We start from the raw sequence: 11,356 nt of genomic DNA, 5'->3' as shown, positions 1-11,356 counted from the left end.
GGACAGGAGTCCAGCAAACAATAGCCGCTCCCATATCGAAAGAAGAAGAAGGTCGATGCATCCACTGGATGAGCACCATAGTAGGAATCACGAGGGAAACACTTGGTGGTCACTGCTTAACTATACAGTATAGACTGAACTGATGTTAGGAAATACCTCCTGTTATGTATGTAGCTTGTTTCCACATACAGAGATCTCCCCATTCTTACAGTATTCAGTAGAGGTCATCATTAATGGCACTCTATGTGCACTAGAAGTGCTCTTGTCCAATGAGAACACAGGGGGTCAACACTCACTAGGTAGAACACTGAGGGATAAATGCATTAATGGTAATTTGTCATCAACAAAAGATTTACGGGGGGGATTTGATTGTTCACATTGGTGCAGTAGAATCATCTTAGAACCTAGATCTCGTGTACCAGAACCTATTCAAGTCCAACCCCGGCGAACCCCATTTAGGACCTGTCATTGTCACAACCCAAGCAATATTTCAATACCACAATTTAATGAATCCTATCTGGGAATGTCAACAGGTGTCAATTATAGTGTTTTCCCAATAGGATGTAGCTGGAAGAAGGGAACATGCAGCTCTGGAAACCCCATTAGACTGAGGGTGGGGCACACAATTATTGATGTGGAAACTGACGATCGTTCTCCTCATCAATTTGGCTCAGCAACATTTACTGATCATTATTGGATCTGTGGTGATAATGCCTACCTCTACCTACCAACAAATTGGACAGGGTGCTGTATTTTTGGTAAACTAAACATCTCCCTTGTGGTAATGCATAAAACTAATTCCTCCATTCCAAGCAGGTTAAGACGAATTAAGAGGGGCATCTCGCAATCCAATTATGTCCCCAGTAACTCGCGACGATCCTTGAAATTGGAGAAGTTCTGGCGCGGTTTAATCCCCTGGTATGGGGCATCGGAGAATGCACATGAGTTGGATAGGCTAGGATATCATTTGGAATCCCTGGTAAATTTGACCACTGCAGGGTTTCTATGATAAGACCAGAGTTGCAAGCCACTCGACTCATGGCAACCCAAAATAGGGTGGCACTTGACATGTTGCTAGCACGTGAAGGAGGGGTGTGTCAAATTATAGGAGATCACTGCTGTACATTCATACCCCAGGGAGATTAAAATTAAACTAATGTAGTGGAACATTTGAAGGAGCTTAGTGGTGTTCTCGATAGGGAACACCAGCCTGACATCGACTGGAATCCGTTAGGGTGGGTTCAGTCAGTGTTTGGTGCTTGGGGAGCGACTATTTTCCACTGGCTCATCTATGGTCTAATATTACTGATTGCTCTGTTGCTAATTATCATTTGTGTGAAGAAATTGTTTAACCTCTTACATCTAGACGTTCCGCTAGCGGAACACCTGCTCCAATATCCAATGATAGGCGTGGCGCGAATTAGAAATTCCTCAAAAATACAAAAACTTCAATTTTTCAAACATATGACTATTTTACAGCATTTTAAAGACAAGACTCTCCTTTATCTAACCACACTGTCCGATTTCAAAAAGGCTTTACAGAGAAAGCAAAACATTAGATTATGTCAGCAGAGTACCCAGCCAGAAATAATCAGACACCCATTTTTCAAGCTAGCATATAATGTCACAAAAAACAAAACCACAGCTAAATGCAGCACTAACCTTTGATGATCTTCATCAGATGACACGCCTAGGACATTATGTTATACAATACATGCATGTTTTGTTCAATCAAGTTCATATTTATATAAAAAAACAGCTTTTTACATTAGCATGTGACATTCAGAACTAGCATTCCCACCGAACAATTCCGGTGAATTTACTAAATTACTCACGATAAACGTTCACAAAAAACATAACAATTATTTTAAGAATTATAGATACAGAACTCCTTTGTGCAATCGAGGTGTCCGATTTTAAAATAGCTTTTCGGTGAAAGCACATTTTGCAATATTCTGAGTAGATAGCCCAGCCATCACGGCTAGCTATTTTGACACCCACCAAGTTTAGCCCTGACCAAACTCCGATTTACTATTAGAAAAGTTTGATTACCTTTGGTGTTCTTCGTCAGAATGCACTCCCAGGACTGCTACTTCAATAACAAATGTTGGTTTGGTCCCAAATAATCCATAGTTATATCCAAATAGCGGCGTTTTGTTCGTGCGTTCAAGACACTATCCGAAGTGTAAATAAGGGTCACGCTCACGACGCATTTCGTGACAAAAAAATTCTAAATATTCCATTACCGTACTTCGAAGCATGTCAACCGCTGTTTAAAATCTATTTTTATGCCATTTTTCTCGTAAAAAAGCGATAATATTCCGACCGGGAGTGGTGGTTTTCGTTCAAAGACGAAAGAATAAAAACATGGAGTCGACTCGTGCACGCGCCTCAGTCTCATAGTACTGTGACCGGCCACTATCCAAACGCGCTACTGTTTTTCAACCAGGGCCTGCAAAGCCACGATTCAGCTTTTTGCCGCCTTCTGAGAGCCCATGGGAGCCGTAGGAAGTGTCACGTAACAGCAGAGATCCCCTGTATTGGATAGAGATAATCAAGAAGGCCAAGAAATGGTCAGACAGGGTACTTCCTGTACAGAATCTTCTCAGGTTTTGGCCTGCCAAATGAGTTCTGTTATACTCACAGACACCATTCAAACAGTTTTAGAAACTTTGGAGTGTTTTCTATCCAAAGCTAATAATTATATGCATATTGTAGTTTCTGGGCAGGAGTAATAATCAGATTAAATCGGGTACGTTTTTTATCCGGCCGTGAAAATACTGCCCCCTAGCCATAACAGGTTAATAAAGTGGTTGATGTTGTTCTTACTATGCCCTTGCTTGCAAATCAAGTAGGTGTAGATGAAGAATCTGAGATTGATGGATGACAATCAGGTTAACACAGGGAAATATTCTCACTGGACAGTGTAGATAGGGAGGGTTCACAGTATATGAATGATTTCCCTGACCTAGTCCCTATTCCTGACTACATCTCTAATGGTGGGGAACCCAATTCTGAGCATGAGGACTCAGAGGGATGACTGTCCTATCTGTTGTGATGAGGACTGTGTTTAGACACTGGTTCTCCTGTAATTTAGGGAGTATTTCTATGTTCTGTTTTTTTGTATTTTACTCAACAATATATTATTCTGTATGATTAAACATATGCAAGTCTGTCTTGTAGTATAAAGGTTGTAAACTCAGTTTCTGAAGGGAGAAATCTTACATGGAAATAAGGTACTCGACTTTGAAGGGATTTGTTTCACTATTTTCTTTCAATTTTCATTATGTATTTTTTTATTTTAATAATTCATATACTATGCAACTACTGTTAGTAAGGTACCATGTTACTGTTCTGATTCTCCAGAAGGGACGGAGTCCCTTGAGAGGGGAATGTGGAATCAGAATTAGTTGGGTAACATAGATAATTAAGATGTCTTATCTGCATAATATGCTTATGTAATATACTTGTTATTAGAATGTATCCCTTTGGTCTCTGGTGTTGGCAGTGGTACTTCTTCCCTCAGCTGGGGCTCAGTCACTTGGGGCCCAGAGAGGGGAGAGGTCAGGCTTGTCTTTCAAATGTCCTTGGTGCTATGCAGAATATCAGAAAGGGAAGAGGACAGGATGGAACATTGTCTTCATATGTGAATGTATCTGTTAAATCACGTGAAGGGATGACGTGATTAATGAGGAACCAATTACTGGTCTCCACAATGTCTGTGCGCAAGTCACTCCCTCCTTTTCTATTGGGGGAAGGTGTATGGCAGTGTCTGGAACCATTGCATGTCCTCTCTGATGTTACACTTATCCTAGGATAGTGTATGACCTAGAGGCTCACTCCCCCCAGTGACCTTGTCCAGGAGTGGGGTCAAGAGGGGGTTTACTTGAGATGGGAGTATCTAGAGTTGACAATTGATTTATGCCATTGGATGAGTTGGTGGTTTTGTACTATGAAGTACCAGGAACGAGATTAGAACCTTGTCATAGGGACCAAACTGAACGATAATTTATAGTGAATGCTATCTGGCTATGGGATACTCCTCTCTCAAGTAAAAGTCTTCCTTTGTGAACTGTTCTTAATATCTGCGGTTTGTCATGTCGACTAGGGGGGTGGATCTTTGCTATAAAAGATCTCAGTAGCCATTGTATTGACACTCTCAACGGTTCATTAGAAATGGCGAATCGTTGAAAGTCAGTGCTAATGCAAAGCTTTTATTATTAAAGATGTAGTTTAAGTATAACTCTGACTGGTGTGTGAAGTGTATCTCTCCTTATTTGGTAATACAGAAATTATCACCACATTTGGCGACGGGGATGGGATGTGTGTGCTATTGCAAAGCTCTTATTACATTTTACATTTTAGTCATTTAGCAGACGCTCTTATCCAGAGCGACTTACAGTAGTGAGTGCATACATTTCATACATTTTTTCCGTACTGGTCCCCCGTGGGAATCGAACCCACAACATGCATGGCGTTGCAAACACCATGCTCTACCAACTGATCACACAGGGGGTATTATTAAAGACGTAGTTTAAGTATAACTCTGACTGGTGTGTGAAGTTTGTCTCTCCTCATCTGGTAATACAGAAATGAACCACCACACCATATCGAATCACCATCATAGTTGCATCATAATTTACTTTAACATCATTGAAAAACACATCCCAGCATTTCCATGTATTTTTTATTTGTATCTATTTATTCCATAGCAATTGACATTTCATATGATCATGAAAGAAACCTTGCATTACTCTAGAGACGGCTTCGCTAAAGTACAAATGTATTCTATACAATATGTTATTATTCCCCAATGACCCTATTCTGGTATCTTCCCCTTGCTTGTTGTAAATATATATATAAACTTGTAGACAAATACATAAAAAAGATAGACAAACAACAAACATGTTAAATGATAAAACAGTTCTCGACAATAGTGAGAGAGAGAGAAGAGAAGAGAAAAGAGTGAGAGAAGAGAGCAAGATCAGTTGTGTATGTATAAGTCCTTATGTGTAAGCGAGCATGTACGTGTGTGTTAATATCCACTTCGTAGTGTTCAGATATTTTTACAGTTCCCATACTTTCTTTTTTTCGCAACCTGAAGTCCCTGTAGAATTTAGTACAGTCACGGTGTTATGGAGCTGTCTCGGAATAGCTGTCTATCTATAAAGAGTTTGTCCACAAGGAGAAAGGCACGCATACCCTTCTCCCTCTGTTGCCTCTGAACCGGATACATTCTCTTATGACGTTCGTTTATCTCACTTGGAAATTGGTAATTGAGACCGAATTTGGTCCCTTTAAGTTCCCTTCCCCTGCTTTTGATCAGCTCCTTTTGTTGGTAGCGTTCAAATTTTGTGATGATCGGTCTGGGACCATTGGTCTTGTCGCTTCGAGCTCCAAGTCTGTGTACTCGGTGGAAAGCCACCTTGTTTTCTCTATAGGGAGTTTCAAGGCAGATTGCATGAATTCTCTGATCGCGCCCTCTGGATTATTGGATGCGTCCTCAGGAATCCTAGAAAAAAATTGATTTTCAACCACGCTACGACTTTGTATATCTAGCAGCGACACCTTCATCACCCTATTTTCCCTGAGTAGACAATCCATGTTGGAATCGTGTATTTTTATCTTGGCTGTGAGTGCCTTGTTCTCTCCTTGGAGCGTGAGAATTTCACTCTGGCTGAACTCCAAACTCCCCCTCAGCCCTGCTACCTCCTCACACAACTTTTCCAGTGTTGCACGGATTCCAGTCAGAGCACTAGCCTCTACTTCAACAGTAAGTAAACCATCCGTGTCTGTAGATTCATCTGTTTTTCTTTTTTTTGTTGGGTTAGTCGGACAGCTGGTTGGCAACTCAGGATTTTACTCCCAAGAACCGGACATTATAATAGGACACATACTCAGTTATGTGGACACATACAATTATCATGTTCCATTGCAGTGTGTATGTGTGTCCAGTGTGTGTGTGTCTTTGTGTGTGTGTGTGTGTGTGTGTGTGTGTGTGTGTGTGTGTGTGTGTGTGTGTGTGTGTGTGTGTGTGTGTGTGTGTGTGTGTGTGTGTGTGTGTGTGTGTGTGTGTGTGTGTGTGTGTGTGTGTGTGTGTGTGTCTGAGTCTCTGTGTGTGTGTCCAGTGTGTGTGTGTGTGTGTCCAGTGTGTGTGTGTGTGTCCAGTGTGTGTGTCAAGTGTGTGTGTGTCCAGTGTGTGTGTGTGTGTCCAGTGTGTGTGTGTGTCCAGTGTGTGTGTCAAGTGTGTGTGTGTGTGTGTGTCCAGTGGTTGTGGCGCATCTAAACTGTTCTTTCAGGATCACAGAAAGAGACAGAGTTACTACTTACAGGAATAAACTGGCCCAAACTGGTGTGTGTTACTCCATGTATTTAAATGTCATATTCTGATCAAACATAAAACACACGATTAGAGTGAAACATCATGACACAGGGACACTGAGGAGTAGTCGTTGACATCCCAAACCCTAAACCCTGGATAGAGGGGCTCAGTGAATGTGGAGGTGAATGTGTACAGGTGGGTCAGTGTGTCAGAGGAGACTCTGTAGAAGGACAGAGTGCCGGCTGGCCAGTCCAGATACACTCCTACTCTGTGGGAGCTGGAGGAGGGGATGTCTATGGTAGTGAGATTATTATTGTGCCTGGCAGAGTAACTTTTGTCATAGCAGATCAGACTCCAGGACTTGTCATTGTAACCAATCAGACAGTCATTACCCCTTCCTCTCCTGTTGATTCCTTTATATGTCACTCCTATTCTAGCCCCTCCCCCTCTCCACTCTGCCTCCCAGTAACAGCGCCCAGTCAGACCCTCTCTACACAGCACCTGTTCATAGTCCTCAAATCTCTCTGGGTGATCAGGATACGGCTGCTCCTCTCTCCTACATGTCACCTTTCTGTTCTCCTCAGACAGAGAGAGGTGTCTGTTTACTGTGTTTAGGTCCAGTGTGAGATCACAGACATCTGATGGATGAAACCAGACACAATATTAGAAATCATCATCATTTACATTAGAATGTTAACTCACTTTTCACTAATTCATTTAATGTAGATGTTTCTAGGTATCAAAAAGAGAAGAGACTTGTTGAATGATCAAATGTTAAACTGTGGGGTAATATAAAACACACTTATTCCCATTAAATATACAGACACAAACATTGTCAAAGCAACTCTTTGTAAACTTTGTTGTCCCTGATCTCTGCTTCTGTAGAACTACAGCTGATATTTAATATGACCAAGTAAGTAATGATGGTGGTCTTTGACTTTGACTTAACTTGAATTAAGATTTATTCTTAGTCATATTCTTCACAGCAGTCAACACTCACATTTTCTAAGCCCAGGTTTCATTGTGTTCTCTCCACCATGTTCCACACTGCAGCGGTAGGCAGAAGAACAGACAGTCATTGAGGGATACACCTGAACACACAAACACACACACACACACACACACACACACACACACACACACACACACACACACACACACACACACACACACACACACACACACACACACACACACACACACACCTTTGTCCAAGTGGTGGTAAGACTGTTTGTCTTAACTAGCCTTAACTAGTCAAACATGTCTGATATGAACATTGACATAAACCCTCTACATACTTGAGTTTCTCCAGTCTGCATTGTGGATCCTCCAGTCCAGCAGAGAGCAGTCTGACTCCTGAGTCTCCTGGGTGATTGTAGCTCAGGTCCAGCTCTCTCAGGTGTGAGGGGTTTGACCTCAGAGCTGAGACCAGAGAAGCACAGCCTTCCTCTGTGACTAGACAGCCTGACAGCCTGCAAAGAGTCAAATCATATTAAAATCACACTGCTATTCTTTGGTGGTGAAAATAGGGGCAGTATATTATTTCAACATATTCAGATACATCAGTGTCCTGAAACCTGCCATATCTATTCAGAAATTAATGTATCACGTTAGAAAATTACAAATGATCAAAGTAGTGCTTTAATTTATAGGACAAATATTTGAGTAGACTGACCAGACCAGTTTAAAAAGCAGTATCAGTCAAAAGACAGACAGTGAGGTATCATATTTAGATTGTATTGAGTATACAGTCCACACCATATCTATTTTGGCAGTGAAGCAAACATTTTAAATGTGGCTCTATAGTCCAGCATTTTGAAATAAAGATCAAATGTTTCATATGAGGTGACGGTATATAACGTCACCTTTTATTTGAGGATATTTTAAGACATATGTTTCAAGTTTCGAATTGAAAGCACTTCATGTATCTAGTCCCCCTATTTGAAGAAGTCATAAGTATTCTAACCAATTAACATAGTGTATTAAAGCAGTCAGATTTTAGTATCAAGTCCCACTTGTTGGTTGCGTTTGCAGTTTGTTTTGGGTTGTGTTTTGCCCAATAAAAACTGAATGGTGGATGATGACCGGAGTCATTTTCTGTCTAAGTGAGTAGATAACATGTTTCTAAACACTACTAATGTAATCCTGGTGCCATGATTAAGAAAAATCATGAATTAATCATGAAAAATTGTGAGTAAGTTACAGAGGCTACAACAAAACATGCTAACCTCTCGCCATACCAATAACAGAGGCTACAACAAAACATGCTAACCTCTCACCATTACCAATAACAGAGGCTACAACAAAACATGCTAACCTCTCACCATTACCAATAACAGAGGCTACAACAAAACATGCTAACCTCTCACCATTACCAATAACAGAGGCTACAACAAAACATGCTAACCTCTCACCATTACCAATAACAGAGGCTACAACAAAACATGCTAACCTCTCACCATTACCACTAACAGAGGCTACAACAAAACATGCTAACCTCTCACCATTACCAATAACAGAGGCTACAACAAAACATGCTAACCTCTCACCATTACAAATAACAGAGACTACAACAAAACATGCTAACCTCTCACCATTACCAATAACATAGACTACAACAAGACATGCTAATCTCTCACCATTACCAATAACAGAGGCTACAACAAAACATGCTAACCTCTCACCATTACCAATAACAGAGGCTACAACAAAACATGCTAACCTCTCACCATTACCAATAACAGAGGCTACAACAAAACATGCTAACCTCTCACCATTACCAATAACATAGACTACAACAAAACATGCTAACCTCTCACCATTACCAATAACAGAGGCTACAACAAAACATGCTAACCTCTCACCATTACCAATAACAGAGGCTACAACAAAACATGCTAACCTCTCACCATTACCAATAACAGAGGCTACAACAAAACATGCTAACCTCTCACCATTACCAATAACAGAGGACACAACAAAACATGCTAACCTCTCACCATTACCAATAACAGAGGATACAACAAAACATGCTAACCTCTCACCATTACCAATAACAGAGGCTACAACAAAACATGCTAACCTCTCACCATTACCAATAACAGAGGCTACAACGAAACATGCTAACCTCTCACCATTACCAATAACAGAGGCTACAACAAAACATGCTAACCTCTCACCATTACCAATAACAGAGGCTACAACAAAACATGCTAACCTCTCACCATTACCAATAACAGAGGACACAACAAAACATGCTAACCTCTCACCATTACCAATAACAGAGGATACAACAAAACATGCTAACCTCTCACCATTACCAATAACAGAGGCTACAACAAAACATGCTAACCTCTCACCATTACCAATAACAGAGGCTACAACAAAACATGCTAACCTCTCACCATTACCAATAACAGAGGGGGTATGATCCTTGTACCTCTGTAACTTTGTCATTCATCATCATTCTCGATTCATTCATGATTATTCATAATCATGGTAGCATCCACATGAATGTAGAAGTGTTCAGAAACATCTTATATTCTTACTGACAATACAAGTGAAGTGACTCCAAAATGACAGGACATTATTCACCATTCAGTTTCTATTAGGAAAAACGTCATCCAAAACACAACTAAAACAAACTGTAAATGCATTCAACAAGTTAGTAGAATCACAAGCTTGATGTAATCACTGCAGGCATGGAACATGGGACCAAATAATAAACTTATGACTAAAAGAATTTGTCCAAATAATTAAGACTTCTAGATACATGAAGTGCTTTCATATCTAAATGGTGAAACAGATATGCATGAAAATACCCTCAAATAAAAGGTGACATTCTGTACTGTCTCCTAATATGAAACATTGTATCTCAAATCCAAAATGCTGGAGCATAGCACCACATTTAAAACTGTAAGCTTCACTGTCCAAACACATATGGTGTGGACTATGTGTGTCTGGTAAACACATGTGGATCTGGTGAACAGTTATCACTTGTTGACCAACTACAGGAATACTGACCTCAGAGTCTCCAGTTTACAGTGGGGATTCCCCAGTCCAGCAGAGAGCAGCTTCACTCCTGAATCCTTCAGGTCATTGTTTCTCAGGTCCAGCTCTCTCAGGTGTGAGGGGTTTGACCTCAGAGCTGAGACCAGAGAAGCACAGCTTTCCTCTGTGACTAGACAGCCTGACAGCCTGCCAAGAGTCAAATCTTTTAAAAACACAGTGGTGAAAATAGTGGCAGTATTTTTTTGAACATATTCAGATACATCAGTAACCTGAAACATGCCATATCTATTAAAACATGTATGTTTCATTATTAGAAATGACAAATGATCGAGGTATTGCCTGCAGATAGAATCATGTATAGTACAAATATTTGAGTAGACTGACCAGACCAGTTTAAAAAGCAGTATCAGTCAAAAGACAGACAGTGAGGTATCAGATTTAGATTGTATTGAGTATACAGTCCACACCATATCTATTTTGTCAGTGAAGTTAACATTTTAAATGTGGCTCCATACTCCAACATTTTGGATTTCAGATCAAATGATTTAAATGAGGTGACAGTATATAATCTCACCTTTTTATTCGAGGATATTTTAATAGGTATCTGCTTCACGTTTATTAATAAAAGCACTTTATGCATCTAGTCCCCCTATTTGGAGAAGTCATGAGTATTCTTACCAATTCACTTATATTGTATTAAAGTAGTCAAAGCATAGTATTTGGTCGTAAACTTCCTGGTTGCATTTGCAGTTAATTTTGGTTATGTTTCGGTGATGATGACTGGTGTAATTATCTGTTTAAGTGAGTAGACAACATGTTTCTAAACACTACTAAATTAGTCCTGATGATGCCTTGATTGAGAAAGATCATGAATGAATCATTAATAATAATGAGTGAGAAAGTTACTGAGGCTACAACAAAACATGCTAACCTCTCACCATTACCAATAACAGAGGCTACAACAAAACATGCTAACCTCTCACCATTACCAATAACAGAGGCTACAACAAAACATGCTAACCT

At 40.2% G+C, this 11,356-nt stretch overlaps 1 long non-coding RNA gene across 1 annotated transcript; it reads right to left on the bottom strand.

The window, feature by feature from the left end:
* Window positions 1–4,673: 4,673 nt before the first annotated feature.
* Window positions 4,674–7,839, bottom strand: LOC145877447 (uncharacterized). Its single transcript, XR_014391760.1, has 3 exons — window positions 7,621–7,839; window positions 7,323–7,369; window positions 4,674–6,960 (listed from the first exon to the last, which is right to left on the bottom strand). It is a non-coding gene; the product is annotated as an uncharacterized LOC145877447 (long non-coding RNA).
* Between the last annotated feature and the right edge of the window lie 3,517 nt (window positions 7,840–11,356).

Source organism: Salmo salar, chromosome 03 (assembly GCF_965601325.2).
Source record: "Salmo salar chromosome 03, fSalSal1, whole genome shotgun sequence".
Lineage (NCBI taxonomy): Eukaryota > Metazoa > Chordata > Actinopteri > Salmoniformes > Salmonidae > Salmo > Salmo salar.
The sequence above is the reverse complement of the archived record's forward strand: the minus strand, read 5'-3'. Positions and strand labels throughout refer to the sequence as shown.